The sequence below is a fragment of the Phyllobates terribilis genome, unplaced genomic scaffold, assembly GCF_046119375.1.
Source record: "Phyllobates terribilis strain yellow unplaced genomic scaffold, ASM4611937v1 Scaffold_40__1_contigs__length_11209783, whole genome shotgun sequence".
Lineage (NCBI taxonomy): Eukaryota > Metazoa > Chordata > Amphibia > Anura > Dendrobatidae > Phyllobates > Phyllobates terribilis.
In genome coordinates, this window is record NW_027362800.1 from 2003230 (window position 1) to 2030060 (window position 26831).

Sequence of the window (26831 nt, forward strand, 5' to 3'; positions counted from 1 at the left end):
GACAAACAAGCAAAATGAACAAAAAGCATTGAATTCAATTCTTTCTGATTTTAGAAACTGCATTAAAGAAGGGGTGCACCGGTCCTGGAGATACTGCAATACCAGGTCAATGCGTGGAGTGGACAGAGCAAGCTCTTTTTCCATCTCCCTGTTCTAAAAATCCATTTAATATATGGTCCCCAGATAGGGGACGTATCAGATATTAAACTGATAAGAACAGATACTACACTTGATCTTAGCCAAAAGGCCGAGAAGCGATAACCAGAATTGGTTTCCGACTACGGTGCCACCCAAGGATTCTGAAAAGTCCATTTGTGGAGATGGCCACCTGGACTCCCGTTAAGAAGACATGCTGTCAACCTCTAGATCCCTCACATGCCTGCACTTTTCGGCTTGCTGCTGCTGCAATCCACGCGTTTTAGATCTGCATAACTCCACCTCTTTTAGCACAGTACCCTCAACCCCCGGCTGTTCCCACCCGCCTCAACACCGTTGGAAGGGAGGAGAACCAATTAAGGCGGGGGGGGGGTGGAACGAGCAGCTGTCTACCCTTAGCAGGAGGGTTGCTGATTAATTACCTCTCCTGCTGCTGCTGCTGCTGGCTGTCCAGCAGCAGACTGAAGGTGGCTACTGCTGTGCGCAGGTATATAAAGGCTCAGAGCCTATTATGACACGCGCAGCCAGCGTTCCATTGCCACATTCCGTCTACTGCAGGCGGGATACCTGGATGGCTGAATGTCACTGAGAAGCTCACAGAGACCGCCATAAGCAACAGTTTAAAAGAATGCCACAGACTAATCAACCAAACTTTTTGGGTTGGTTTCTCTTTTATAGTCTGCAGGCATTAAATGAAAGAAGTCAGTGTTCCAGCAGAGGGAGACAACGCTTCAGAAAAGGCATTGTAGCAAACCAAAAAAGAAATTTTAAGCGCAGCAGAGTAACCAGCTCACATACCTGTTAGCTCAGGTGAGTTTAAAAGGCTGCTGTTGATAACAAGGGCATTTGCTAAATAGATGGTGTGTGTGCAACAATATACTGAAAGGTCAATTATATTGTGCAGCTTATCTCACCACCTGTAGTTATTTAGGTGAAAGCTCCAAAATGCTTACCTAATATGTCTGTTTATCCAAAAGGAAGTATAGAGGGAGAGCTAGATAGATAGCATTGCATTACATTACATTACATGGCAATGCAATGCACAGTTGCTGAAGTTGAACCAAAATGAGCTTGTCATCTGGCTTCTGCAACTTTTAACATGAAAAATCCAATGAGGAGAAGAAAAGCAAAGCCAAAGAGTCCATCCCAAAATCCGACAAACAAGCAAAATGAACAAAAAGCATTGAATTCAATTCTTTCTGATTTTAGAAACTGCATTAAAGAAGGGGTGCACCGGTCCTGGAGATACTGCAATACCAGGTCAATGCGTGGAGTGGACAGAGCAAGCTCTTTTTCCATCTCCCTGTTCTAAAAATCCATTTAATATATGGTCCCCAGATAGGGGACGTATCAGATATTAAACTGATAAGAACAGATACTACACTTGATCTTAGCCAAAAGGCCGAGAAGCGATAACCAGAATTGGTTTCCGACTACGGTGCCACCCAAGGATTCTGAAAAGTCCATTTGTGGAGATGGCCACCTGGACTCCCGTTAAGAAGACATGCTGTCAACCTCTAGATCCCTCACATGCCTGCACTTTTCGGCTTGCTGCTGCTGCAATCCACGCGTTTTAGATCTGCATAACTCCACCTCTTTTAGCACAGTACCCTCAACCCCCGGCTGTTCCCACCCGCCTCAACACCGTTGGAAGGGAGGAGAACCAATTAAGGCGGTGGGGGGGGGTGGAACGAGCAGCTGTCTACCCTTAGCAGGAGGGTTGCTGATTAATTACCTCTCCTGCTCCTGCTGCTGCTGGCTGTCCAGCAGCAGACTGAAGGTGGCTACTGCTGTGCGCAGGTATATAAAGGCTCAGAGCCTATTATGACACGCGCAGCCAGCGTTCCATTGCCACATTCCGTCTACTGCAGGCGGGATACCTGGATGGCTGAATGTCACTGAGAAGCTCACAGAGACCGCCATAAGCAACAGTTTAAAAGAATGCCACAGACTAATCAACCAAACTTTTTGGGTTGGTTTCTCTTTTATAGTCTGCAGGCATTAAATGAAAGAAGTCAGTGTTCCAGCAGAGGGAGACAACGTTTCAGAAAAGGCATTGTAGCAAACCAAAAAAGAAATTTTAAGCGCAGCAGAGTAACCAGCTCACATACCTGTTAGCTCAGGTGAGTTTAAAAGGCTGCTGTTGATAACAAGGGCATTTGCTAAATAGATGGTGTGTGTGCAACAATATACTGAAAGGTCAATTATATTGTGCAGCTTATCTCACCACCTGTAGTTATTTAGGTGAAAGCTCCAAAATGCTTGCCTAATATGTCTGTTTATCCAAAAGGAAGTATAGAGGGAGAGCTAGATAGATAGCATTGCATTACATTACATTACATGGCAATGCAATGCACAGTTGCTGAAGTTTAACCAAAATGAGCTTGTCATCTGGCTTCTGCAACTTTTAACATGAAAAATCCAATGAGGAGAAGAAAAGCAAAGCCAAAGAGTCCATCCCAAAATCCGACAAACAAGCAAAATGAACAAAAAGCATTGAATTCAATTCTTTCTGATTTTAGAAACTGCATTAAAGAAGGGGTGCACCGGTCCTGGAGATACTGCAATACCAGGTCAATGCGTGGAGTGGACAGAGCAAGCTCTTTTTCCATCTCCCTGTTCTAAAAATCCATTTAATATATGGTCCCCAGATAGGGGACGTATCAGATATTAAACTGATAAGAACAGATACTACACTTGATCTTAGCCAAAAGGCCGAGAAGCGATAACCAGAATTGGTTTCCGACTACGGTGCCACCCAAGGATTCTGAAAAGTCCATTTGTGGAGATGGCCACCTGGACTCCCGTTAAGAAGACATGCTGTCAACCTCTAGATCCCTCACATGCCTGCACTTTTCGGCTTGCTGCTGCTTGCTGCTGCAATCCACGCGTTTTAGATCTGCATAACTCCACCTCTTTTAGCACAGTACCCTCAACCCCCGGCTGTTCCCACCCGCCTCAACACCGTTGGAAGGGAGGAGAACCAATTAAGGCGGGGGGGGGGGTGGAACGAGCAGCTGTCTACCCTTAGCAGGAGGGTTGCTGATTAATTACCTCTCCTGCTGCTGCTGCTGCTGGCTGTCCAGCAGCAGACTGAAGGTGGCTGCTGCTGTGCGCAGGTATATAAAGGCTCAGAGCCTATTATGACACGCGCAGCCAGCGTTCCATTGCCACATTCCGTCTACTGCAGGCGGGATACCTGGATGGCTGAATGTCACTGAGAAGCTCACAGAGACCGCCATAAGCAACAGTTTAAAAGAATGCCACAGACTAATCAACCAAACTTTTTGGGTTGGTTTCTCTTTTATAGTCTGCAGGCATTAAATGAAAGAAGTCAGTGTTCCAGCAGAGGGAGACAACGTTTCAGAAAAGGCATTGTAGCAAACCAAAAAAGAAATTTTAAGCGCAGCAGAGTAACCAGCTCACATACCTGTTAGCTCAGGTGAGTTTAAAAGGCTGCTGTTGATAACAAGGGCATTTGCTAAATAGATGGTGTGTGTGCAACAATATACTGAAAGGTCAATTATATTGTGCAGCTTATCTCACCACCTGTAGTTATTTAGGTGAAAGCTCCAAAATGCTTGCCTAATATGTCTGTTTATCCAAAAGGAAGTATAGAGGGAGAGCTAGATAGATAGCATTGCATTACATTACATTACATGGCAATGCAATGCACAGTTGCTGAAGTTGAACCAAAATGAGCTTGTCATCTGGCTTCTGCAACTTTTAACATGAAAAATCCAATGAGGAGAAGAAAAGCAAAGCCAAAGAGTCCATCCCAAAATCCGACAAACAAGCAAAATGAACAAAAAGCATTGAATTCAATTCTTTCTGATTTTAGAAACTGCATTAAAGAAGGGGTGCACCGGTCCTGGAGATACTGCAATACCAGGTCAATGCGTGGAGTGGACAGAGCAAGCTCTTTTTCCATCTCCCTGTTCTAAAAATCCATTTAATATATGGTCCCCAGATAGGGGACGTATCAGATATTAAACTGATAAGAACAGATACTACACTTGATCTTAGCCAAAAGGCCGAGAAGCGATAACCAGAATTGGTTTCCGACTACGGTGCCACCCAAGGATTCTGAAAAGTCCATTTGTGGAGATGGCCACCTGGACTCCCGTTAAGAAGACATGCTGTCAACCTCTAGATCCCTCACATGCCTGCACTTTTCGGCTTGCTGCTGCTGCAATCCACGCGTTTTAGATCTGCATAACTCCACCTCTTTTAGCACAGTACCCTCAACCCCCGGCTGTTCCCACCCGCCTCAACACCGTTGGAAGGGAGGAGAACCAATTAAGGCGGGGGGGGGGTGGAACGAGCAGCTGTCTACCCTTAGCAGGAGGGTTGCTGATTAATTACCTCTCCTGCTGCTGCTGCTGCTGGCTGTCCAGCAGCAGACTGAAGGTGGCTGCTGCTGTGCGCAGGTATATAAAGGCTCAGAGCCTATTATGACACGCGCAGCCAGCGTTCCATTGCCACATTCCGTCTACTGCAGGCGGGATACCTGGATGGCTGAATGTCACTGAGAAGCTCACAGAGACCGCCATAAGCAACAGTTTAAAAGAATGCCACAGACTAATCAACCAAACTTTTTGGGTTGGTTTCTCTTTTATAGTCTGCAGGCATTAAATGAAAGAAGTCAGTGTTCCAGCAGAGGGAGACAACGTTTCAGAAAAGGCATTGTAGCAAACCAAAAAAGAAATTTTAAGCGCAGCAGAGTAACCAGCTCACATACCTGATAGCTCAGGTGAGTTTAAAAGGCTGCTGTTGATAACAAGGGCATTTGCTAAATAGATGGTGTGTGTGCAACAATATACTGAAAGGTCAATTATATTGTGCAGCTTATCTCACCACCTGTAGTTATTTAGGTGAAAGCTCCAAAATGCTTGCCTAATATGTCTGTTTATCCAAAAGGAAGTATAGAGGGAGAGCTAGATAGATAGCATTGCATTACATTACATTACATGGCAATGCAATGCACAGTTGCTGAAGTTGAACCAAAATGAGCTTGTCATCTGGCTTCTGCAACTTTTAACATGAAAAATCCAATGAGGAGAAGAAAAGCAAAGCCAAAGAGTCCATCCCAAAATCCGACAAACAAGCAAAATGAACAAAAAGCATTGAATTCAATTCTTTCTGATTTTAGAAACTGCATTAAAGAAGGGGTGCACCGGTCCTGGAGATACTGCAATACCAGGTCAATGCGTGGAGTGGACAGAGCAAGCTCTTTTTCCATCTCCCTGTTCTAAAAATCCATTTAATATATGGTCCCCAGATAGGGGACGTATCAGATATTAAACTGATAAGAACAGATACTACACTTGATCTTAGCCAAAAGGCCGAGAAGCGATAACCAGAATTGGTTTCCGACTACGGTGCCACCCAAGGATTCTGAAAAGTCCATTTGTGGAGATGGCCACCTGGACTCCCGTTAAGAAGACATGCTGTCAACCTCTAGATCCCTCACATGCCTGCACTTTTCGGCTTGCTGCTGCTGCAATCCACGCGTTTTAGATCTGCATAACTCCACCTCTTTTAGCACAGTACCCTCAACCCCCGGCTGTTCCCACCCGCCTCAACACCGTTGGAAGGGAGGAGAACCAATTAAGGCGGGGGGGGGGGTGGAACGAGCAGCTGTCTACCCTTAGCAGGAGGGTTGCTGATTAATTACCTCTCCTGCTGCTGCTGCTGGCTGTCCAGCAGCAGACTGAAGGTGGCTGCTGCTGTGCGCAGGTATATAAAGGCTCAGAGCCTATTATGACACGCGCAGCCAGCGTTCCATTGCCACATTCCGTCTACTGCAGGCGGGATACCTGGATGGCTGAATGTCACTGAGAAGCTCACAGAGACCGCCATAAGCAACAGTTTAAAAGAATGCCACAGACTAATCAACCAAACTTTTTGGGTTGGTTTCTCTTTTATAGTCTGCAGGCATTAAATGAAAGAAGTCAGTGTTCCAGCAGAGGGAGACAACGTTTCAGAAAAGGCATTGTAGCAAACCAAAAAAGAAATTTTAAGCGCAGCAGAGTAACCAGCTCACATACCTGTTAGCTCAGGTGAGTTTAAAAGGCTGCTGTTGATAACAAGGGCATTTGCTAAATAGATGGTGTGTGTGCAACAATATACTGAAAGGTCAATTATATTGTGCAGCTTATCTCACCACCTGTAGTTATTTAGGTGAAAGCTCCAAAATGCTTGCCTAATATGTCTGTTTATCCAAAAGGAAGTATAGAGGGAGAGCTAGATAGATAGCATTGCATTACATTACATTACATGGCAATGCAATGCACAGTTGCTGAAGTTGAACCAAAATGAGCTTGTCATCTGGCTTCTGCAACTTTTAACATGAAAAATCCAATGAGGAGAAGAAAAGCAAAGCCAAAGAGTCCATCCCAAAATCCGACAAACAAGCAAAATGAACAAAAAGCATTGAATTCAATTCTTTCTGATTTTAGAAACTGCATTAAAGAAGGGGTGCACCGGTCCTGGAGATACTGCAATACCAGGTCAATGCGTGGAGTGGACAGAGCAAGCTCTTTTTCCATCTCCCTGTTCTAAAAATCCATTTAATATATGGTCCCCAGATAGGGGACGTATCAGATATTAAACTGATAAGAACAGATACTACACTTGATCTTAGCCAAAAGGCCGAGAAGCGATAACCAGAATTGGTTTCCGACTACGGTGCCACCCAAGGATTCTGAAAAGTCCATTTGTGGAGATGGCCACCTGGACTCCCGTTAAGAAGACATGCTGTCAACCTCTAGATCCCTCACATGCCTGCACTTTTCGGCTTGCTGCTGCTGCAATCCACGCGTTTTAGATCTGCATAACTCCACCTCTTTTAGCACAGTACCCTCAACCCCCGGCTGTTCCCACCCGCCTCAACACCGTTGGAAGGGAGGAGAACCAATTAAGGCGGGGGGGGGGTGGAACGAGCAGCTGTCTACCCTTAGCAGGAGGGTTGCTGATTAATTACCTCTCCTGCTGCTGCTGCTGCTGGCTGTCCAGCAGCAGACTGAAGGTGGCTACTGCTGTGCGCAGGTATATAAAGGCTCAGAGCCTATTATGACACGCGCAGCCAGCGTTCCATTGCCACATTCCGTCTACTGCAGGCGGGATACCTGGATGGCTGAATGTCACTGAGAAGCTCACAGAGACCGCCATAAGCAACAGTTTAAAAGAATGCCACAGACTAATCAACCAAACTTTTTGGGTTGGTTTCTCTTTTATAGTCTGCAGGCATTAAATGAAAGAAGTCAGTGTTCCAGCAGAGGGAGACAACGCTTCAGAAAAGGCATTGTAGCAAACCAAAAAAGAAATTTTAAGCGCAGCAGAGTAACCAGCTCACATACCTGTTAGCTCAGGTGAGTTTAAAAGGCTGCTGTTGATAACAAGGGCATTTGCTAAATAGATGGTGTGTGTGCAACAATATACTGAAAGGTCAATTATATTGTGCAGCTTATCTCACCACCTGTAGTTATTTAGGTGAAAGCTCCAAAATGCTTACCTAATATGTCTGTTTATCCAAAAGGAAGTATAGAGGGAGAGCTAGATAGATAGCATTGCATTACATTACATTACATGGCAATGCAATGCACAGTTGCTGAAGTTGAACCAAAATGAGCTTGTCATCTGGCTTCTGCAACTTTTAACATGAAAAATCCAATGAGGAGAAGAAAAGCAAAGCCAAAGAGTCCATCCCAAAATCCGACAAACAAGCAAAATGAACAAAAAGCATTGAATTCAATTCTTTCTGATTTTAGAAACTGCATTAAAGAAGGGGTGCACCGGTCCTGGAGATACTGCAATACCAGGTCAATGCGTGGAGTGGACAGAGCAAGCTCTTTTTCCATCTCCCTGTTCTAAAAATCCATTTAATATATGGTCCCCAGATAGGGGACGTATCAGATATTAAACTGATAAGAACAGATACTACACTTGATCTTAGCCAAAAGGCCGAGAAGCGATAACCAGAATTGGTTTCCGACTACGGTGCCACCCAAGGATTCTGAAAAGTCCATTTGTGGAGATGGCCACCTGGACTCCCGTTAAGAAGACATGCTGTCAACCTCTAGATCCCTCACATGCCTGCACTTTTCGGCTTGCTGCTGCTGCAATCCACGCGTTTTAGATCTGCATAACTCCACCTCTTTTAGCACAGTACCCTCAACCCCCGGCTGTTCCCACCCGCCTCAACACCGTTGGAAGGGAGGAGAACCAATTAAGGCGGTGGGGGGGGGTGGAACGAGCAGCTGTCTACCCTTAGCAGGAGGGTTGCTGATTAATTACCTCTCCTGCTCCTGCTGCTGCTGGCTGTCCAGCAGCAGACTGAAGGTGGCTACTGCTGTGCGCAGGTATATAAAGGCTCAGAGCCTATTATGACACGCGCAGCCAGCGTTCCATTGCCACATTCCGTCTACTGCAGGCGGGATACCTGGATGGCTGAATGTCACTGAGAAGCTCACAGAGACCGCCATAAGCAACAGTTTAAAAGAATGCCACAGACTAATCAACCAAACTTTTTGGGTTGGTTTCTCTTTTATAGTCTGCAGGCATTAAATGAAAGAAGTCAGTGTTCCAGCAGAGGGAGACAACGTTTCAGAAAAGGCATTGTAGCAAACCAAAAAAGAAATTTTAAGCGCAGCAGAGTAACCAGCTCACATACCTGTTAGCTCAGGTGAGTTTAAAAGGCTGCTGTTGATAACAAGGGCATTTGCTAAATAGATGGTGTGTGTGCAACAATATACTGAAAGGTCAATTATATTGTGCAGCTTATCTCACCACCTGTAGTTATTTAGGTGAAAGCTCCAAAATGCTTGCCTAATATGTCTGTTTATCCAAAAGGAAGTATAGAGGGAGAGCTAGATAGATAGCATTGCATTACATTACATTACATGGCAATGCAATGCACAGTTGCTGAAGTTTAACCAAAATGAGCTTGTCATCTGGCTTCTGCAACTTTTAACATGAAAAATCCAATGAGGAGAAGAAAAGCAAAGCCAAAGAGTCCATCCCAAAATCCGACAAACAAGCAAAATGAACAAAAAGCATTGAATTCAATTCTTTCTGATTTTAGAAACTGCATTAAAGAAGGGGTGCACCGGTCCTGGAGATACTGCAATACCAGGTCAATGCGTGGAGTGGACAGAGCAAGCTCTTTTTCCATCTCCCTGTTCTAAAAATCCATTTAATATATGGTCCCCAGATAGGGGACGTATCAGATATTAAACTGATAAGAACAGATACTACACTTGATCTTAGCCAAAAGGCCGAGAAGCGATAACCAGAATTGGTTTCCGACTACGGTGCCACCCAAGGATTCTGAAAAGTCCATTTGTGGAGATGGCCACCTGGACTCCCGTTAAGAAGACATGCTGTCAACCTCTAGATCCCTCACATGCCTGCACTTTTCGGCTTGCTGCTGCTGCAATCCACGCGTTTTAGATCTGCATAACTCCACCTCTTTTAGCACAGTACCCTCAACCCCCGGCTGTTCCCACCCGCCTCAACACCGTTGGAAGGGAGGAGAACCAATTAAGGCGGGGGGGGGGTGGAACGAGCAGCTGTCTACCCTTAGCAGGAGGGTTGCTGATTAATTACCTCTCCTGCTGCTGCTGCTGCTGGCTGTCCAGCAGCAGACTGAAGGTGGCTGCTGCTGTGCGCAGGTATATAAAGGCTCAGAGCCTATTATGACACGCGCAGCCAGCGTTCCATTGCCACATTCCGTCTACTGCAGGCGGGATACCTGGATGGCTGAATGTCACTGAGAAGCTCACAGAGACCGCCATAAGCAACAGTTTAAAAGAATGCCACAGACTAATCAACCAAACTTTTTGGGTTGGTTTCTCTTTTATAGTCTGCAGGCATTAAATGAAAGAAGTCAGTGTTCCAGCAGAGGGAGACAACGTTTCAGAAAAGGCATTGTAGCAAACCAAAAAAGAAATTTTAAGCGCAGCAGAGTAACCAGCTCACATACCTGTTAGCTCAGGTGAGTTTAAAAGGCTGCTGTTGATAACAAGGGCATTTGCTAAATAGATGGTGTGTGTGCAACAATATACTGAAAGGTCAATTATATTGTGCAGCTTATCTCACCACCTGTAGTTATTTAGGTGAAAGCTCCAAAATGCTTGCCTAATATGTCTGTTTATCCAAAAGGAAGTATAGAGGGAGAGCTAGATAGATAGCATTGCATTACATTACATTACATGGCAATGCAATGCACAGTTACTGAAGTTGAACCAAAATGAGCTTGTCATCTGGCTTCTGCAACTTTTAACATGAAAAATCCAATGAGGAGAAGAAAAGCAAAGCCAAAGAGTCCATCCCAAAATCCGACAAACAAGCAAAATGAACAAAAAGCATTGAATTCAATTCTTTCTGATTTTAGAAACTGCATTAAAGAAGGGGTGCACCGGTCCTGGAGATACTGCAATACCAGGTCAATGCGTGGAGTGGACAGAGCAAGCTCTTTTTCCATCTCCCTGTTCTAAAAATCCATTTAATATATGGTCCCCAGATAGGGGACGTATCAGATATTAAACTGATAAGAACAGATACTACACTTGATCTTAGCCAAAAGGCCGAGAAGCGATAACCAGAATTGGTTTCCGACTACGGTGCCACCCAAGGATTCTGAAAAGTCCATTTGTGGAGATGGCCACCTGGACTCCCGTTAAGAAGACATGCTGTCAACCTCTAGATCCCTCACATGCCTGCACTTTTCGGCTTGCTGCTGCTGCAATCCACGCGTTTTAGATCTGCATAACTCCACCTCTTTTAGCACAGTACCCTCAACCCCCGGCTGTTCCCACCCGCCTCAACAACCGTTGGAAGGGAGGAGAACCAATTAAGGCGGGGGGGGGGTGGAACGAGCAGCTGTCTACCCTTAGCAGGAGGGTTGCTGATTAATTACCTCTCCTGCTGCTGCTGCTGCTGGCTGTCCAGCAGCAGACTGAAGGTGGCTACTGCTGTGCGCAGGTATATAAAGGCTCAGAGCCTATTATGACACGCGCAGCCAGCGTTCCATTGCCACATTCCGTCTACTGCAGGCGGGATACCTGGATGGCTGAATGTCACTGAGAAGCTCACAGAGACCGCCATAAGCAACAGTTTAAAAGAATGCCACAGACTAATCAACCAAACTTTTTGGGTTGGTTTCTCTTTTATAGTCTGCAGGCATTAAATGAAAGAAGTCAGTGTTCCAGCAGAGGGAGACAACGTTTCAGAAAAGGCATTGTAGCAAACCAAAAAAGAAATTTTAAGCGCAGCAGAGTAACCAGCTCACATACCTGTTAGCTCAGGTGAGTTTAAAAGGCTGCTGTTGATAACAAGGGCATTTGCTAAATAGATGGTGTGTGTGCAACAATATACTGAAAGGTCAATTATATTGTGCAGCTTATCTCACCACCTGTAGTTATTTAGGTGAAAGCTCCAAAATGCTTGCCTAATATGTCTGTTTATCCAAAAGGAAGTATAGAGGGAGAGCTAGATAGATAGCATTGCATTACATTACATTACATGGCAATGCAATGCACAGTTGCTGAAGTTTAACCAAAATGAGCTTGTCATCTGGCTTCTGCAACTTTTAACATGAAAAATCCAATGAGGAGAAGAAAAGCAAAGCCAAAGAGTCCATCCCAAAATCCGACAAACAAGCAAAATGAACAAAAAGCATTGAATTCAATTCTTTCTGATTTTAGAAACTGCATTAAAGAAGGGGTGCACCGGTCCTGGAGATACTGCAATACCAGGTCAATGCGTGGAGTGGACAGAGCAAGCTCTTTTTCCATCTCCCTGTTCTAAAAATCCATTTAATATATGGTCCCCAGATAGGGGACGTATCAGATATTAAACTGATAAGAACAGATACTACACTTGATCTTAGCCAAAAGGCCGAGAAGCGATAACCAGAATTGGTTTCCGACTACGGTGCCACCCAAGGATTCTGAAAAGTCCATTTGTGGAGATGGCCACCTGGACTCCCGTTAAGAAGACATGCTGTCAACCTCTAGATCCCTCACATGCCTGCACTTTTCGGCTTGCTGCTGCTGCAATCCACGCGTTTTAGATCTGCATAACTCCACCTCTTTTAGCACAGTACCCTCAACCCCCGGCTGTTCCCACCCGCCTCAACACCGTTGGAAGGGAGGAGAACCAATTAAGGCGGGGGGGGGGGGTGGAACGAGCAGCTGTCTACCCTTAGCAGGAGGGTTGCTGATTAATTACCTCTCCTGCTGCTGCTGCTGCTGGCTGTCCAGCAGCAGACTGAAGGTGGCTGCTGCTGTGCGCAGGTATATAAAGGCTCAGAGCCTATTATGACACGCGCAGCCAGCGTTCCATTGCCACATTCCGTCTACTGCAGGCGGGATACCTGGATGGCTGAATGTCACTGAGAAGCTCACAGAGACCGCCATAAGCAACAGTTTAAAAGAATGCCACAGACTAATCAACCAAACTTTTTGGGTTGGTTTCTCTTTTATAGTCTGCAGGCATTAAATGAAAGAAGTCAGTGTTCCAGCAGAGGGAGACAACGTTTCAGAAAAGGCATTGTAGCAAACCAAAAAAGAAATTTTAAGCGCAGCAGAGTAACCAGCTCACATACCTGTTAGCTCAGGTGAGTTTAAAAGGCTGCTGTTGATAACAAGGGCATTTGCTAAATAGATGGTGTGTGTGCAACAATATACTGAAAGGTCAATTATATTGTGCAGCTTATCTCACCACCTGTAGTTATTTAGGTGAAAGCTCCAAAATGCTTGCCTAATATGTCTGTTTATCCAAAAGGAAGTATAGAGGGAGAGCTAGATAGATAGCATTGCATTACATTACATTACATGGCAATGCAATGCACAGTTGCTGAAGTTGAACCAAAATGAGCTTGTCATCTGGCTTCTGCAACTTTTAACATGAAAAATCCAATGAGGAGAAGAAAAGCAAAGCCAAAGAGTCCATCCCAAAATCCGACAAACAAGCAAAATGAACAAAAAGCATTGAATTCAATTCTTTCTGATTTTAGAAACTGCATTAAAGAAGGGGTGCACCGGTCCTGGAGATACTGCAATACCAGGTCAATGCGTGGAGTGGACAGAGCAAGCTCTTTTTCCATCTCCCTGTTCTAAAAATCCATTTAATATATGGTCCCCAGATAGGGGACGTATCAGATATTAAACTGATAAGAACAGATACTACACTTGATCTTAGCCAAAAGGCCGAGAAGCGATAACCAGAATTGGTTTCCGACTACGGTGCCACCCAAGGATTCTGAAAAGTCCATTTGTGGAGATGGCCACCTGGACTCCCGTTAAGAAGACATGCTGTCAACCTCTAGATCCCTCACATGCCTGCACTTTTCGGCTTGCTGCTGCTGCAATCCACGCGTTTTAGATCTGCATAACTCCACCTCTTTTAGCACAGTACCCTCAACCCCCGGCTGTTCCCACCCGCCTCAACACCGTTGGAAGGGAGGAGAACCAATTAAGGCGGGGGGGGGGGTGGAACGAGCAGCTGTCTACCCTTAGCAGGAGGGTTGCTGATTAATTACCTCTCCTGCTGCTGCTGCTGCTGGCTGTCCAGCAGCAGACTGAAGGTGGCTGCTGATGTGCGCAGGTATATAAAGGCTCAGAGCCTATTATGACACGCGCAGCCAGCGTTCCATTGCCACATTCCGTCTACTGAAGGCGGGATACCTGGATGGCTGAATGTCACTGAGAAGCTCACAGAGACCGCCATAAGCAACAGTTTAAAAGAATGCCACAGACTAATCAACCAAACTTTTTGGGTTGGTTTCTCTTTTATAGTCTGCAGGCATTAAATGAAAGAAGTCAGTGTTCCAGCAGAGGGAGACAACGTTTCAGAAAAGGCATTGTAGCAAACCAAAAAAGAAATTTTAAGCGCAGCAGAGTAACCAGCTCACATACCTGTTAGCTCAGGTGAGTTTAAAAGGCTGCTGTTGATAACAAGGGCATTTGCTAAATAGATGGTGTGTGTGCAACAATATACTGAAAGGTCAATTATATTGTGCAGCTTATCTCACCACCTGTAGTTATTTAGGTGAAAGCTCCAAAATGCTTGCCTAATATGTCTGTTTATCCAAAAGGAAGTATAGAGGGAGAGCTAGATAGATAGCATTGCATTACATTACATTACATGGCAATGCAATGCACAGTTGCTGAAGTTGAACCAAAATGAGCTTGTCATCTGGCTTCTGCAACTTTTAACATGAAAAATCCAATGAGGAGAAGAAAAGCAAAGCCAAAGAGTCCATCCCAAAATCCGACAAACAAGCAAAATGAACAAAAAGCATTGAATTCAATTCTTTCTGATTTTAGAAACTGCATTAAAGAAGGGGTGCACCGGTCCTGGAGATACTGCAATACCAGGTCAATGCGTGGAGTGGACAGAGCAAGCTCTTTTTCCATCTCCCTGTTCTAAAAATCCATTTAATATATGGTCCCCAGATAGGGGACGTATCAGATATTAAACTGATAAGAACAGATACTACACTTGATCTTAGCCAAAAGGCCGAGAAGCGATAACCAGAATTGGTTTCCGACTACGGTGCCACCCAAGGATTCTGAAAAGTCCATTTGTGGAGATGGCCACCTGGACTCCCGTTAAGAAGACATGCTGTCAACCTCTAGATCCCTCACATGCCTGCACTTTTCGGCTTGCTGCTGCTGCAATCCACGCGTTTTAGATCTGCATAACTCCACCTCTTTTAGCACAGTACCCTCAACCCCCGGCTGTTCCCACCCGCCTCAACACCGTTGGAAGGGAGGAGAACCAATTAAGGCGGGGGGGGGGGTGGAACGAGCAGCTGTCTACCCTTAGCAGGAGGGTTGCTGATTAATTACCTCTCCTGCTGCTGCTGCTGCTGGCTGTCCAGCAGCAGACTGAAGGTGGCTGCTGCTGTGCGCAGGTATATAAAGGCTCAGAGCCTATTATGACACGCGCAGCCAGCGTTCCATTGCCACATTCCGTCTACTGCAGGCGGGATACCTGGATGGCTGAATGTCACTGAGAAGCTCACAGAGACCGCCATAAGCAACAGTTTAAAAGAATGCCACAGACTAATCAACCAAACTTTTTGGGTTGGTTTCTCTTTTATAGTCTGCAGGCATTAAATGAAAGAAGTCAGTGTTCCAGCAGAGGGAGACAACGTTTCAGAAAAGGCATTGTAGCAAACCAAAAAAGAAATTTTAAGCGCAGCAGAGTAACCAGCTCACATACCTGTTAGCTCAGGTGAGTTTAAAAGGCTGCTGTTGATAACAAGGGCATTTGCTAAATAGATGGTGTGTGTGCAACAATATACTGAAAGGTCAATTATATTGTGCAGCTTATCTCACCACCTGTAGTTATTTAGGTGAAAGCTCCAAAATGCTTGCCTAATATGTCTGTTTATCCAAAAGGAAGTATAGAGGGAGAGCTAGATAGATAGCATTGCATTACATTACATTACATGGCAATGCAATGCACAGTTGCTGAAGTTGAACCAAAATGAGCTTGTCATCTGGCTTCTGCAACTTTTAACATGAAAAATCCAATGAGGAGAAGAAAAGCAAAGCCAAAGAGTCCATCCCAAAATCCGACAAACAAGCAAAATGAACAAAAAGCATTGAATTCAATTCTTTCTGATTTTAGAAACTGCATTAAAGAAGGGGTGCACCGGTCCTGGAGATACTGCAATACCAGGTCAATGCGTGGAGTGGACAGAGCAAGCTCTTTTTCCATCTCCCTGTTCTAAAAATCCATTTAATATATGGTCCCCAGATAGGGGACGTATCAGATATTAAACTGATAAGAACAGATACTACACTTGATCTTAGCCAAAAGGCCGAGAAGCGATAACCAGAATTGGTTTCCGACTACGGTGCCACCCAAGGATTCTGAAAAGTCCATTTGTGGAGATGGCCACCTGGACTCCCGTTAAGAAGACATGCTGTCAACCTCTAGATCCCTCACATGCCTGCACTTTTCGGCTTGCTGCTGCTGCAATCCACGCGTTTTAGATCTGCATAACTCCACCTCTTTTAGCACAGTACCCTCAACCCCCGGCTGTTCCCACCCGCCTCAACACCGTTGGAAGGGAGGAGAACCAATTAAGGCGGGGGGGTGGTGGAACGAGCAGCTGTCTACCCTTAGCAGGAGGGTTGCTGATTAATTACCTCTCCTGCTGCTGCTGGCTGTCCAGCAGCAGACTGAAGGTGGCTGCTGCTGTGCGCAGGTATATAAAGGCTCAGAGCCTATTATGACACGCGCAGCCAGCGTTCCATTGCCACATTCCATCTACTGCAGGCGGGATACCTGGATGGCTGAATGTCACTGAGAAGCTCACAGAGACCGCCATAAGCAACAGTTTAAAAGAATGCCACAGACTAATCAACCAAACTTTTTGGGTTGGTTTCTCTTTTATAGTCTGCAGGCATTAAATGAAAGAAGTCAGTGTTCCAGCAGAGGGAGACAACGTTTCAGAAAAGGCATTGTAGCAAACCAAAAAAGAAATTTTAAGCGCAGCAGAGTAACCAGCTCACATACCTGTTAGCTCAGGTGAGTTTAAAAGGCTGCTGTTGATAACAAGGGCATTTGCTAAATAGATGGTGTGTGTGCAACAATATACTGAAAGGTCAATTATATTGTGCAGCTTATCTCACCACCTGTAGTTATTTAGGTGAAAGCTCCAAAATGCTTGCCTAATATGTCTGTTTATCCAAAAGGAAGTATAGAGGGAGAGCTAGATAGATAGCATTGCATTACATTACATTACATGGCAATGCAATGCACAGTTGCTGAAGTTGAACCAAAATGAGCTTGTCATCTGGCTTCTGCAACTTTTAACATGAAAAATCCAATGAGGAGAAGAAAAGCAAAGCCAAAGTGTCCATCGCAAAATCCGACAAACAAGCAAAATGAACAAAAAGCATTGAATTCAATTCTTTCTGATTTTAGAAACTGCATTATAGAAGGGGTGCACCGGTCCTGGAGATACTGCAATACCAGGTCAATGCGTGGAGTGGACAGAGCAAGCTCTTTTTCCATCTCCCTGTTCTAAAAATCCATTTAATATATGGTCCTCAGATAGGGGACGTATCAGATATTAAACTGATAAGAACAGATACTACACTTGATCTTAGCCAAAAGGCCGAGAAGCGATAACCAGAATTGGTTTCCGACTACGGTGCCACCCAAGGATTCTGAAAAGTCCATTTGTGGAGATGGCCACCTGGACTCCCGTTAAGAAGACATGCTGTCAACCTCTAGATCCCTCACATGCCTGCACTTTTCGGCTTGCTGCTGCTGCAATCCACGCGTTTTAGATCTGCATAACTCCACCTCTTTTAGCACAGTACCCTCAACCCCCGGCTGTTCCCACCCGCCTCAACACCGTTGGAAGGGAGGAGAACCAATTAAGGCGGGGGGGGGGGTGGAACGAGCAGCTGTCTACCCTTAGCAGGAGGGTTGCTGATTAATTACCTCTCCTGCTGCTGCTGCTGCTGGCTGTCCAGCAGCAGACTGAAGGTGGCTGCTGCTGTGCGCAGGTATATAAAGGCTCAGAGCCTATTATGACACGCGCAGCCAGCGTTCCATTGCCACATTCCGTCTACTGCAGGCGGGATACCTGGATGGCTGAATGTCACTGAGAAGCTCACAGAGACCGCCATAAGCAACAGTTTAAAAGAATGCCACAGACTAATCAACCAAACTTTTTGGGTTGGTTTCTCTTTTATAGTCTGCAGGCATTAAATGAAAGAAGTCAGTGTTCCAGCAGAGGGAGACAACGTTTCAGAAAAGGCATTGTAGCAAACCAAAAAAGAAATTTTAAGCGCAGCAGAGTAACCAGCTCACATACCTGTTAGCTCAGGTGAGTTTAAAAGGCTGCTGTTGATAACAAGGGCATTTGCTAAATAGATGGTGTGTGTGCAACAATATACTGAAAGGTCAATTATATTGTGCAGCTTATCTCACCACCTGTAGTTATTTAGGTGAAAGCTCCAAAATGCTTGCCTAATATGTCTGTTTATCCAAAAGGAAGTATAGAGGGAGAGCTAGATAGATAGCATTGCATTACATTACATTACATGGCAATGCAATGCACAGTTGCTGAAGTTGAACCAAAATGAGCTTGTCATCTGGCTTCTGCAACTTTTAACATGAAAAATCCAATGAGGAGAAGAAAAGCAAAGCCAAAGAGTCCATCCCAAAATCCGACAAACAAGCAAAATGAACAAAAAGCATTGAATTCAATTCTTTCTGATTTTAGAAACTGCATTAAAGAAGGGGTGCACCGGTCCTGGAGATACTGCAATACCAGGTCAATGCGTGGAGTGGACAGAGCAAGCTCTTTTTCCATCTCCCTGTTCTAAAAATCCATTTAATATATGGTCCCCAGATAGGGGACGTATCAGATATTAAACTGATAAGAACAGATACTACACTTGATCTTAGCCAAAAGGCCGAGAAGCGATAACCAGAATTGGTTTCCGACTACGGTGCCACCCAAGGATTCTGAAAAGTCCATTTGTGGAGATGGCCACCTGGACTCCCGTTAAGAAGACATGCTGTCAACCTCTAGATCCCTCACATGCCTGCACTTTTCGGCTTGCTGCTGCTTGCTGCTGCAATCCACGCGTTTTAGATCTGCATAACTCCACCTCTTTTAGCACAGTACCCTCAACCCCCGGCTGTTCCCACCCGCCTCAACACCGTTGGAAGGGAGGAGAACCAATTAAGGCGGGGGGGGGGGTGGAACGAGCAGCTGTCTACCCTTAGCAGGAGGGTTGCTGATTAATTACCTCTCCTGCTGCTGCTGCTGCTGGCTGTCCAGCAGCAGACTGAAGGTGGCTGCTGCTGTGCGCAGGTATATAAAGGCTCAGAGCCTATTATGACACGCGCAGCCAGCGTTCCATTGCCACATTCCGTCTACTGCAGGCGGGATACCTGGATGGCTGAATGTCACTGAGAAGCTCACAGAGACCGCCATAAGCAACAGTTTAAAAGAATGCCACAGACTAATCAACCAAACTTTTTGGGTTGGTTTCTCTTTTATAGTCTGCAGGCATTAAATGAAAGAAGTCAGTGTTCCAGCAGAGGGAGACAACGTTTCAGAAAAGGCATTGTAGCAAACCAAAAAAGAAATTTTAAGCGCAGCAGAGTAACCAGCTCACATACCTGTTAGCTCAGGTGAGTTTAAAAGGCTGCTGTTGATAACAAGGGCATTTGCTAAATAGATGGTGTGTGTGCAACAATATACTGAAAGGTCAATTATATTGTGCAGCTTATCTCACCACCTGTAGTTATTTAGGTGAAAGCTCCAAAATGCTTGCCTAATATGTCTGTTTATCCAAAAGGAAGTATAGAGGGAGAGCTAGATAGATAGCATTGCATTACATTACATTACATGGCAATGCAATGCACAGTTGCTGAAGTTGAACCAAAATGAGCTTGTCATCTGGCTTCTGCAACTTTTAACATGAAAAATCCAATGAGGAGAAGAAAAGCAAAGCCAAAGAGTCCATCCCAAAATCCGACAAACAAGCAAAATGAACAAAAAGCATTGAATTCAATTCTTTCTGATTTTAGAAACTGCATTAAAGAAGGGGTGCACCGGTCCTGGAGATACTGCAATACCAGGTCAATGCGTGGAGTGGACAGAGCAAGCTCTTTTTCCATCTCCCTGTTCTAAAAATCCATTTAATATATGGTCCCCAGATAGGGGACGTATCAGATATTAAACTGATAAGAACAGATACTACACTTGATCTTAGCCAAAAGGCCGAGAAGCGATAACCAGAATTGGTTTCCGACTACGGTGCCACCCAAGGATTCTGAAAAGTCCATTTGTGGAGATGGCCACCTGGACTCCCGTTAAGAAGACATGCTGTCAACCTCTAGATCCCTCACATGCCTGCACTTTTCGGCTTGCTGCTGCTGCAATCCACGCGTTTTAGATCTGCATAACTCCACCTCTTTTAGCACAGTACCCTCAACCCCCGGCTGTTCCCACCCGCCTCAACACCGTTGGAAGGGAGGAGAACCAATTAAGGCGGGGGGGGGGTGGAACGAGCAGCTGTCTACCCTTAGCAGGAGGGTTGCTGATTAATTACCTCTCCTGCTGCTGCTGCTGCTGGCTGTCCAGCAGCAGACTGAAGGTGGCTGCTGCTGTGCGCAGGTATATAAAGGCTCAGAGCCTATTATGACACGCGCAGCCAGCGTTCCATTGCCACATTCCGTCTACTGCAGGCGGGATACCTGGATGGCTGAATGTCACTGAGAAGCTCACAGAGACCGCCATAAGCAACAGTTTAAAAGAATGCCACAGACTAATCAACCAAACTTTTTGGGTTGGTTTCTCTTTTATAGTCTGCAGGCATTAAATGAAAGAAGTCAGTGTTCCAGCAGAGGGAGACAACGTTTCAGAAAAGGCATTGTAGCAAACCAAAAAAGAAATTTTAAGCGCAGCAGAGTAACCAGCTCACATACCTGATAGCTCAGGTGAGTTTAAAAGGCTGCTGTTGATAACAAGGGCATTTGCTAAATAGATGGTGTGTGTGCAACAATATACTGAAAGGTCAATTATATTGTGCAGCTTATCTCACCACCTGTAGTTATTTAGGTGAAAGCTCCAAAATGCTTGCCTAATATGTCTGTTTATCCAAAAGGAAGTATAGAGGGAGAGCTAGATAGATAGCATTGCATTACATTACATTACATGGCAATGCAATGCACAGTTGCTGAAGTTGAACCAAAATGAGCTTGTCATCTGGCTTCTGCAACTTTTAACATGAAAAATCCAATGAGGAGAAGAAAAGCAAAGCCAAAGAGTCCATCCCAAAATCCGACAAACAAGCAAAATGAACAAAAAGCATTGAATTCAATTCTTTCTGATTTTAGAAACTGCATTAAAGAAGGGGTGCACCGGTCCTGGAGATACTGCAATACCAGGTCAATGCGTGGAGTGGACAGAGCAAGCTCTTTTTCCATCTCCCTGTTCTAAAAATCCATTTAATATATGGTCCCCAGATAGGGGACGTATCAGATATTAAACTGATAAGAACAGATACTACACTTGATCTTAGCCAAAAGGCCGAGAAGCGATAACCAGAATTGGTTTCCGACTACGGTGCCACCCAAGGATTCTGAAAAGTCCATTTGTGGAGATGGCCACCTGGACTCCCGTTAAGAAGACATGCTGTCAACCTCTAGATCCCTCACATGCCTGCACTTTTCGGCTTGCTGCTGCTGCAATCCACGCGTTTTAGATCTGCATAACTCCACCTCTTTTAGCACAGTACCCTCAACCCCCGGCTGTTCCCACCCGCCTCAACACCGTTGGAAGGGAGGAGAACCAATTAAGGCGGGGGGGGGGTGGAACGAGCAGCTGTCTACCCTTAGCAGGAGGGTTGCTGATTAATTACCTCTCCTGCTGCTGCTGCTGCTGGCTGTCCAGCAGCAGACTGAAGGTGGCTGCTGCTGTGCGCAGGTATATAAAGGCTCAGAGCCTATTATGACACGCGCAGCCAGCGTTCCATTGCCACATTCCGTCTACTGCAGGCGGGATACCTGGATGGCTGAATGTCACTGAGAAGCTCACAGAGACCGCCATAAGCAACAGTTTAAAAGAATGCCACAGACTAATCAACCAAACTTTTTGGGTTGGTTTCTCTTTTATAGTCTGCAGGCATTAAATGAAAGAAGTCAGTGTTCCAGCAGAGGGAGACAACGTTTCAGAAAAGGCATTGTAGCAAACCAAAAAAGAAATTTTAAGCGCAGCAGAGTAACCAGCTCACATACCTGTTAGCTCAGGTGAGTTTAAAAGGCTGCTGTTGATAACAAGGGCATTTGCTAAATAGATGGTGTGTGTGCAACAATATACTGAAAGGTCAATTATATTGTGCAGCTTATCTCACCACCTGTAGTTATTTAGGTGAAAGCTCCAAAATGCTTGCCTAATATGTCTGTTTATCCAAAAGGAAGTATAGAGGGAGAGCTAGATAGATAGCATTGCATTACATTACATTACATGGCAATGCAATGCACAGTTGCTGAAGTTGAACCAAAATGAGCTTGTCATCTGGCTTCTGCAACTTTTAACATGAAAAATCCAATGAGGAGAAGAAAAGCAAAGCCAAAGAGTCCATCCCAAAATCCGACAAACAAGCAAAATGAACAAAAAGCATTGAATTCAATTCTTTCTGATTTTAGAAACTGCATTAAAGAAGGGGTGCACCGGTCCTGGAGATACTGCAATACCAGGTCAATGCGTGGAGTGGACAGAGCAAGCTCTTTTTCCATCTCCCTGTTCTAAAAATCCATTTAATATATGGTCCCCAGATAGGGGACGTATCAGATATTAAACTGATAAGAACAGATACTACACTTGATCTTAGCCAAAAGGCCGAGAAGCGATAACCAGAATTGGTTTCCGACTACGGTGCCACCCAAGGATTCTGAAAAGTCCATTTGTGGAGATGGCCACCTGGACTCCCGTTAAGAAGACATGCTGTCAACCTCTAGATCCCTCACATGCCTGCACTTTTCGGCTTGCTGCTGCTGCAATCCACGCGTTTTAGATCTGCATAACTCCACCTCTTTTAGCACAGTACCCTCAACCCCCGGCTGTTCCCACCCGCCTCAACACCGTTGGAAGGGAGGAGAACCAATTAAGGCGGGGGGGGGGTGGAACGAGCAGCTGTCTACCCTTAGCAGGAGGGTTGCTGATTAATTACCTCTCCTGCTGCTGCTGCTGCTGGCTGTCCAGCAGCAGACTGAAGGTGGCTGCTGCTGTGCGCAGGTATATAAAGGCTCAGAGCCTATTATGACACGCGCAGCCAGCGTTCCATTGCCACATTCCGTCTACTGCAGGCGGGATACCTGGATGGCTGAATGTCACTGAGAAGCTCACAGAGACCGCCATAAGCAACAGTTTAAAAGAATGCCACAGACTAATCAACCAAACTTTTTGGGTTGGTTTCTCTTTTATAGTCTGCAGGAATTAAATGAAAGAAGTCAGTGTTCCAGCAGAGGGAGACAACGTTTCAGAAAAGGCATTGTAGCAAACCAAAAAAGAAATTTTAAGCGCAGCAGAGTAACCAGCTCACATACCTGTTAGCTCAGGTGAGTTTAAAAGCCTGCTGTTGATAACAAGGGCATTTGCTAAATAGATGGTGTGTGTGCAACAATATACTGAAAGGTCAATTATATTGTGCAGCTTATCTCACCACCTGTAGTTATTTAGGTGAAAGCTCCAAAATGCTTGCCTAATATGTCTGTTTATCCAAAAGGAAGTATAGAGGGAGAGCTAGATAGATAGCATTGCATTACATTACATTACATGGCAATGCAATGCACAGTTGCTGAAGTTGAACCAAAATGAGCTTGTCATCTGGCTTCTGCAACTTTTAACATGAAAAATCCAATGAGGAGAAGAAAAGCAAAGCCAAAGAGTCCATCCCAAAATCCGACAAACAAGCAAAATGAACAAAAAGCATTGAATTCAATTCTTTCTGATTTTAGAAACTGCATTAAAGAAGGGGTGCACCGGTCCTGGAGATACTGCAATACCAGGTCAATGCGTGGAGTGGACAGAGCTAGCTCTTTTTCCATCTCCCTGTTCTAAAAATCCATTTAATATATGGTCCCGAGATAGGGGACGTATCAGATATTAAACTGATAAGAACAGATACTACACTTGATCTTAGCCAAAAGGCCGAGAAGCGATAACCAGAATTGGTTTCCGACTACGGTGCCACCCAAGGATTCTGAAAAGTCCATTTGTGGAGATGGCCACCTGGACTCCCGTTAAGAAGACATGCTGTCAACCTCTAGATCCCTCACATGCCTGCACTTTTCGGCTTGCTGCTGCTGCAATCCACGCGTTTTAGATCTGCATAACTCCACCTCTTTTAGCACAGTACCCTCAACCCCTGGCTGTTCCCACCCGCCTCAACACCGTTGGAAGGGAGGAGAACCAATTAAGGCGGGGGGGGGGGGTGGAACGAGCAGCTGTCTACCCTTAGCAGGAGGGTTGCTGATTAATTACCTCTCCTGCTGCTGCTGCTGCTGGCTGTCCAGCAGCAGACTGAAGGTGGCTGCTGCTGTGCGCAGGTATATAAAGGCTCAGAGCCTATTATGACACGCGCAGCCAGCGTTCCATTGCCACATTCCGTCTACTGCAGGCGGGATACCTGGATGGCTGAATGTCACTGAGAAGCTCACAGAGACCGCCATAAGCAACAGTTTAAAAGAATGCCACAGACTAATCAACCAAACTTTTTGGGTTGGTTTCTCTTTTATAGTCTGCAGGCATTAAATGAAAGAAGTCAGTGTTCCAGCAGAGGGAGACAACGTTTCAGAAAAGGCATTGTAGCAAACCAAAATAGAAATTTTAAGCGCAGCAGAGTAACCAGCTCACATACCTGTTAGCTCAGGTGAGTTTAAAAGGCTGCTGTTGATAACAAGGGCATTTGCTAAATAGATGGTGTGTGTGCAACAATATACTGAAAGGTCAATTATATTGTGCAGCTTATCTCACCACCTGTAGTTATTTAGGTGAAAGCTCCAAAATGCTTGCCTAATATGTCTGTTTATCCAAAAGGAAGTATAGAGGGAGAGCTAGATAGATAGCATTGCATTACATTACATTACATGGCAATGCAATGCACAGTTGCTGAAGTTGAACCAAAATGAGCTTGTCATCTGGCTTCTGCAACTTTTAACATGAAAAATCCAATGAGGAGAAGAAAAGCAAAGCCAAAGAGTCCATCCCAAAATCCGACAAACAAGCAAAATGAACAAAAAGCATTGAATTCAATTCTTTCTGATTTTAGAAACTGCATTAAAGAAGGGGTGCACCGGTCCTGGAGATACTGCAATACCAGGTCAATGCGTGGAGTGGACAGAGCAAGCTCTTTTTCCATCTCCCTGTTCTAAAAATCCATTTAATATATGGTCCCGAGATAGGGGACGTATCAGATATTAAACTGATAAGAACAGATTTTTTTTTATCGAAAGCCCGAATTCGTGTACAAAACCCGAGTGCGCTTAAAAAAGTGACAAGTGCCACAAAAAAAGTGCACTAGGATGCTGGTCTTCTTGAAACCCTCTCCAAAAGGAGAAGGGTCCCCCAAACCATTCCCCGTCCCTCCGAGCCAAAAGGCCACAGCGAGGAACAGGGACAAAAAGCCACCTCCAGCCGAAGCCAGAGGCGACCCAATCTTACCCCCAGCACCTGCCCGAGTTCTCACCCGAGCAAGGCACTGGGAGCCAAAGACTGTGCTCCCCTCCCGGAAGAGGGGAGCCAACAACGCTCTCCTCCCGAAAGAGGAGAGCCAGGGGGGTTCAGGGGGGAGCGGAACCTGATGGCCACACACTCCCCCCCTAGACCTGCCAAGAGAGGAACCCGTAAGGGAACCGCATCCCAACAAAATCCTAGTAGGACATGACACACGTGAATAAGTGGACACACAGTGACAAAGAAATTAAATAAATAGTGAAGGTTTCACAGTATAATACTGCCCGGACCTTCGACCGGGAATTGAAAAATTCCCCATCCTAAGGCCAGAAGGCCCGGAATAAGGGTGTGTGCAAAGAAAGAAAATTTGAAGTGCTTGTGCAAATGTGCCATAAACTCAAGTGGGGTTCCCAATCCCAGTGAGTTAAGGCACCCCAGGGTCACCACTCCTGGGGCACTTCACACTTCGGGCTTTCGATCTTCCCCGGCCCAATGGCGTCGATCCTGGGGGGCCATGCTTTCCACCAGATGACTATATTAGCCACCTGGCGTACTAACAAGCGCCTAAACCCCAGTGTGCATAATGTATCAATCTACTAGGGCGGCCAACATCCAAAACCGCCTTTTCGAAAGATACTACACTTGATCTTAGCCAAAAGGCCGAGAAGCGATAACCAGAATTGGTTTCCGACTACGGTGCCACCCAAGGATTCTGAAAAGTCCATTTGTGGAGATGGCCACCTGGACTCCCGTTAAGAAGACATGCTGTCAACCTCTAGATCCCTCACATGCCTGCACTTTTCGGCTTGCTGCTGCTGCAATCCACGCGTTTTAGATCTGCATAACTCCACCTCTTTTAGCACAGTACCCTCAACCCACGGCTGTTCCCACCCGCCTCAACACCGTTGGAAGGGAGGAGAACCAATTAAGGCGGGGGGGGGGTGGAACGAGCAGCTGTCTACCCTTAGCAGGAGGGTTGCTGATTAATTACCTCTCCTGCTGCTGCTGCTGCTGCTGGCTGTCCAGCAGCAGACTGAAGGTGGCTGCTGCTGTGCGCAGGTATATAAAGGCTCAGAGCCTATTATGACACGCGCAGCCAGCGTTCCATTGCCACATTCCGTCTACTGCAGGCGGGATACCTGGATGGCTGAATGTCACTGAGAAGCTCACAGAGACCGCCATAAGCAACAGTTTAAAAGAATGCCACAGACTAATCAACCAAACTTTTTGGGTTGGTTTCTCTTTTATAGTCTGCAGGCATTAAATGAAAGAAGTCAGTGTTCCAGCAGAGGGAGACAACGTTTCAGAAAAGGCATTGTAGCAAACCAAAAAAGAAATTTTAAGCGCAGCAGAGTAACCAGCTCACATACCTGTTAGCTCAGGTGAGTTTAAAAGGCTGCTGTTGATAACACGGGCATTTGCTAAATAGATGGTGTGTGTGCAA

At 45.4% G+C, this 26831-nt stretch overlaps 19 non-coding genes and 2 pseudogenes across 19 annotated transcripts; all 21 read right to left on the bottom strand.

The window, feature by feature from the left end:
• Positions 1–68: 68 nt before the first annotated feature.
• Positions 69–259, bottom strand: LOC141190146 (U2 spliceosomal RNA). Its single transcript, XR_012264179.1, has one exon. It is a non-coding gene; the product is annotated as a U2 spliceosomal RNA (small nuclear RNA).
• A 1120-nt stretch (positions 260–1379) lies between these two features.
• LOC141190157 (U2 spliceosomal RNA) lies at positions 1380–1570 on the bottom strand. Its single transcript, XR_012264190.1, has one exon. It is a non-coding gene; the product is annotated as a U2 spliceosomal RNA (small nuclear RNA).
• Positions 1571–2692: 1122 nt separating this feature from the next.
• Positions 2693–2883, bottom strand: LOC141190169 (U2 spliceosomal RNA). The gene has a single exon (XR_012264201.1). It is a non-coding gene; the product is annotated as a U2 spliceosomal RNA (small nuclear RNA).
• Positions 2884–4011: 1128 nt separating this feature from the next.
• On the bottom strand, positions 4012–4202 carry LOC141190180 (U2 spliceosomal RNA). Its single transcript, XR_012264212.1, has one exon. It is a non-coding gene; the product is annotated as a U2 spliceosomal RNA (small nuclear RNA).
• Positions 4203–5322: 1120 nt separating this feature from the next.
• LOC141190192 (U2 spliceosomal RNA) lies at positions 5323–5513 on the bottom strand. The gene has a single exon (XR_012264223.1). It is a non-coding gene; the product is annotated as a U2 spliceosomal RNA (small nuclear RNA).
• A 1118-nt stretch (positions 5514–6631) lies between these two features.
• On the bottom strand, positions 6632–6822 carry LOC141190203 (U2 spliceosomal RNA). Its single transcript, XR_012264234.1, has one exon. It is a non-coding gene; the product is annotated as a U2 spliceosomal RNA (small nuclear RNA).
• Positions 6823–7942: 1120 nt separating this feature from the next.
• Positions 7943–8133, bottom strand: LOC141190215 (U2 spliceosomal RNA). Its single transcript, XR_012264245.1, has one exon. It is a non-coding gene; the product is annotated as a U2 spliceosomal RNA (small nuclear RNA).
• A 1122-nt stretch (positions 8134–9255) lies between these two features.
• On the bottom strand, positions 9256–9446 carry LOC141190228 (U2 spliceosomal RNA). Its single transcript, XR_012264257.1, has one exon. It is a non-coding gene; the product is annotated as a U2 spliceosomal RNA (small nuclear RNA).
• A 1120-nt stretch (positions 9447–10566) lies between these two features.
• Positions 10567–10757, bottom strand: LOC141190239 (U2 spliceosomal RNA). The gene has a single exon (XR_012264268.1). It is a non-coding gene; the product is annotated as a U2 spliceosomal RNA (small nuclear RNA).
• A 1121-nt stretch (positions 10758–11878) lies between these two features.
• Positions 11879–12069, bottom strand: LOC141190250 (U2 spliceosomal RNA). Its single transcript, XR_012264279.1, has one exon. It is a non-coding gene; the product is annotated as a U2 spliceosomal RNA (small nuclear RNA).
• Positions 12070–13191: 1122 nt separating this feature from the next.
• Positions 13192–13382, bottom strand: LOC141190261 (U2 spliceosomal RNA). The gene has a single exon (XR_012264290.1). It is a non-coding gene; the product is annotated as a U2 spliceosomal RNA (small nuclear RNA).
• Positions 13383–14503: 1121 nt separating this feature from the next.
• LOC141190273 (U2 spliceosomal RNA) lies at positions 14504–14694 on the bottom strand. The gene has a single exon (XR_012264301.1). It is a non-coding gene; the product is annotated as a U2 spliceosomal RNA (small nuclear RNA).
• Positions 14695–15815: 1121 nt separating this feature from the next.
• Positions 15816–16006, bottom strand: LOC141190284 (U2 spliceosomal RNA). The gene has a single exon (XR_012264312.1). It is a non-coding gene; the product is annotated as a U2 spliceosomal RNA (small nuclear RNA).
• A 1114-nt stretch (positions 16007–17120) lies between these two features.
• On the bottom strand, positions 17121–17311 carry LOC141184987 (U2 spliceosomal RNA). Its single transcript, XR_012259691.1, has one exon. It is a non-coding gene; the product is annotated as a U2 spliceosomal RNA (small nuclear RNA).
• Positions 17312–18432: 1121 nt separating this feature from the next.
• Positions 18433–18623, bottom strand: LOC141190295 (U2 spliceosomal RNA). The gene has a single exon (XR_012264323.1). It is a non-coding gene; the product is annotated as a U2 spliceosomal RNA (small nuclear RNA).
• Positions 18624–19751: 1128 nt separating this feature from the next.
• Positions 19752–19942, bottom strand: LOC141190306 (U2 spliceosomal RNA). The gene has a single exon (XR_012264334.1). It is a non-coding gene; the product is annotated as a U2 spliceosomal RNA (small nuclear RNA).
• A 1120-nt stretch (positions 19943–21062) lies between these two features.
• On the bottom strand, positions 21063–21253 carry LOC141190317 (U2 spliceosomal RNA). The gene has a single exon (XR_012264345.1). It is a non-coding gene; the product is annotated as a U2 spliceosomal RNA (small nuclear RNA).
• A 1120-nt stretch (positions 21254–22373) lies between these two features.
• LOC141190328 (U2 spliceosomal RNA) lies at positions 22374–22564 on the bottom strand. The gene has a single exon (XR_012264356.1). It is a non-coding gene; the product is annotated as a U2 spliceosomal RNA (small nuclear RNA).
• A 1120-nt stretch (positions 22565–23684) lies between these two features.
• LOC141185540 (U2 spliceosomal RNA) lies at positions 23685–23875 on the bottom strand. The gene has a single exon (XR_012260194.1). It is a non-coding gene; the product is annotated as a U2 spliceosomal RNA (small nuclear RNA).
• A 1122-nt stretch (positions 23876–24997) lies between these two features.
• Positions 24998–25178, bottom strand: LOC141185946 (U2 spliceosomal RNA; annotated as a pseudogene).
• Positions 25179–25967: 789 nt separating this feature from the next.
• Positions 25968–26059, bottom strand: LOC141186187 (U2 spliceosomal RNA; annotated as a pseudogene).
• Between the last annotated feature and the right edge of the window lie 772 nt (positions 26060–26831).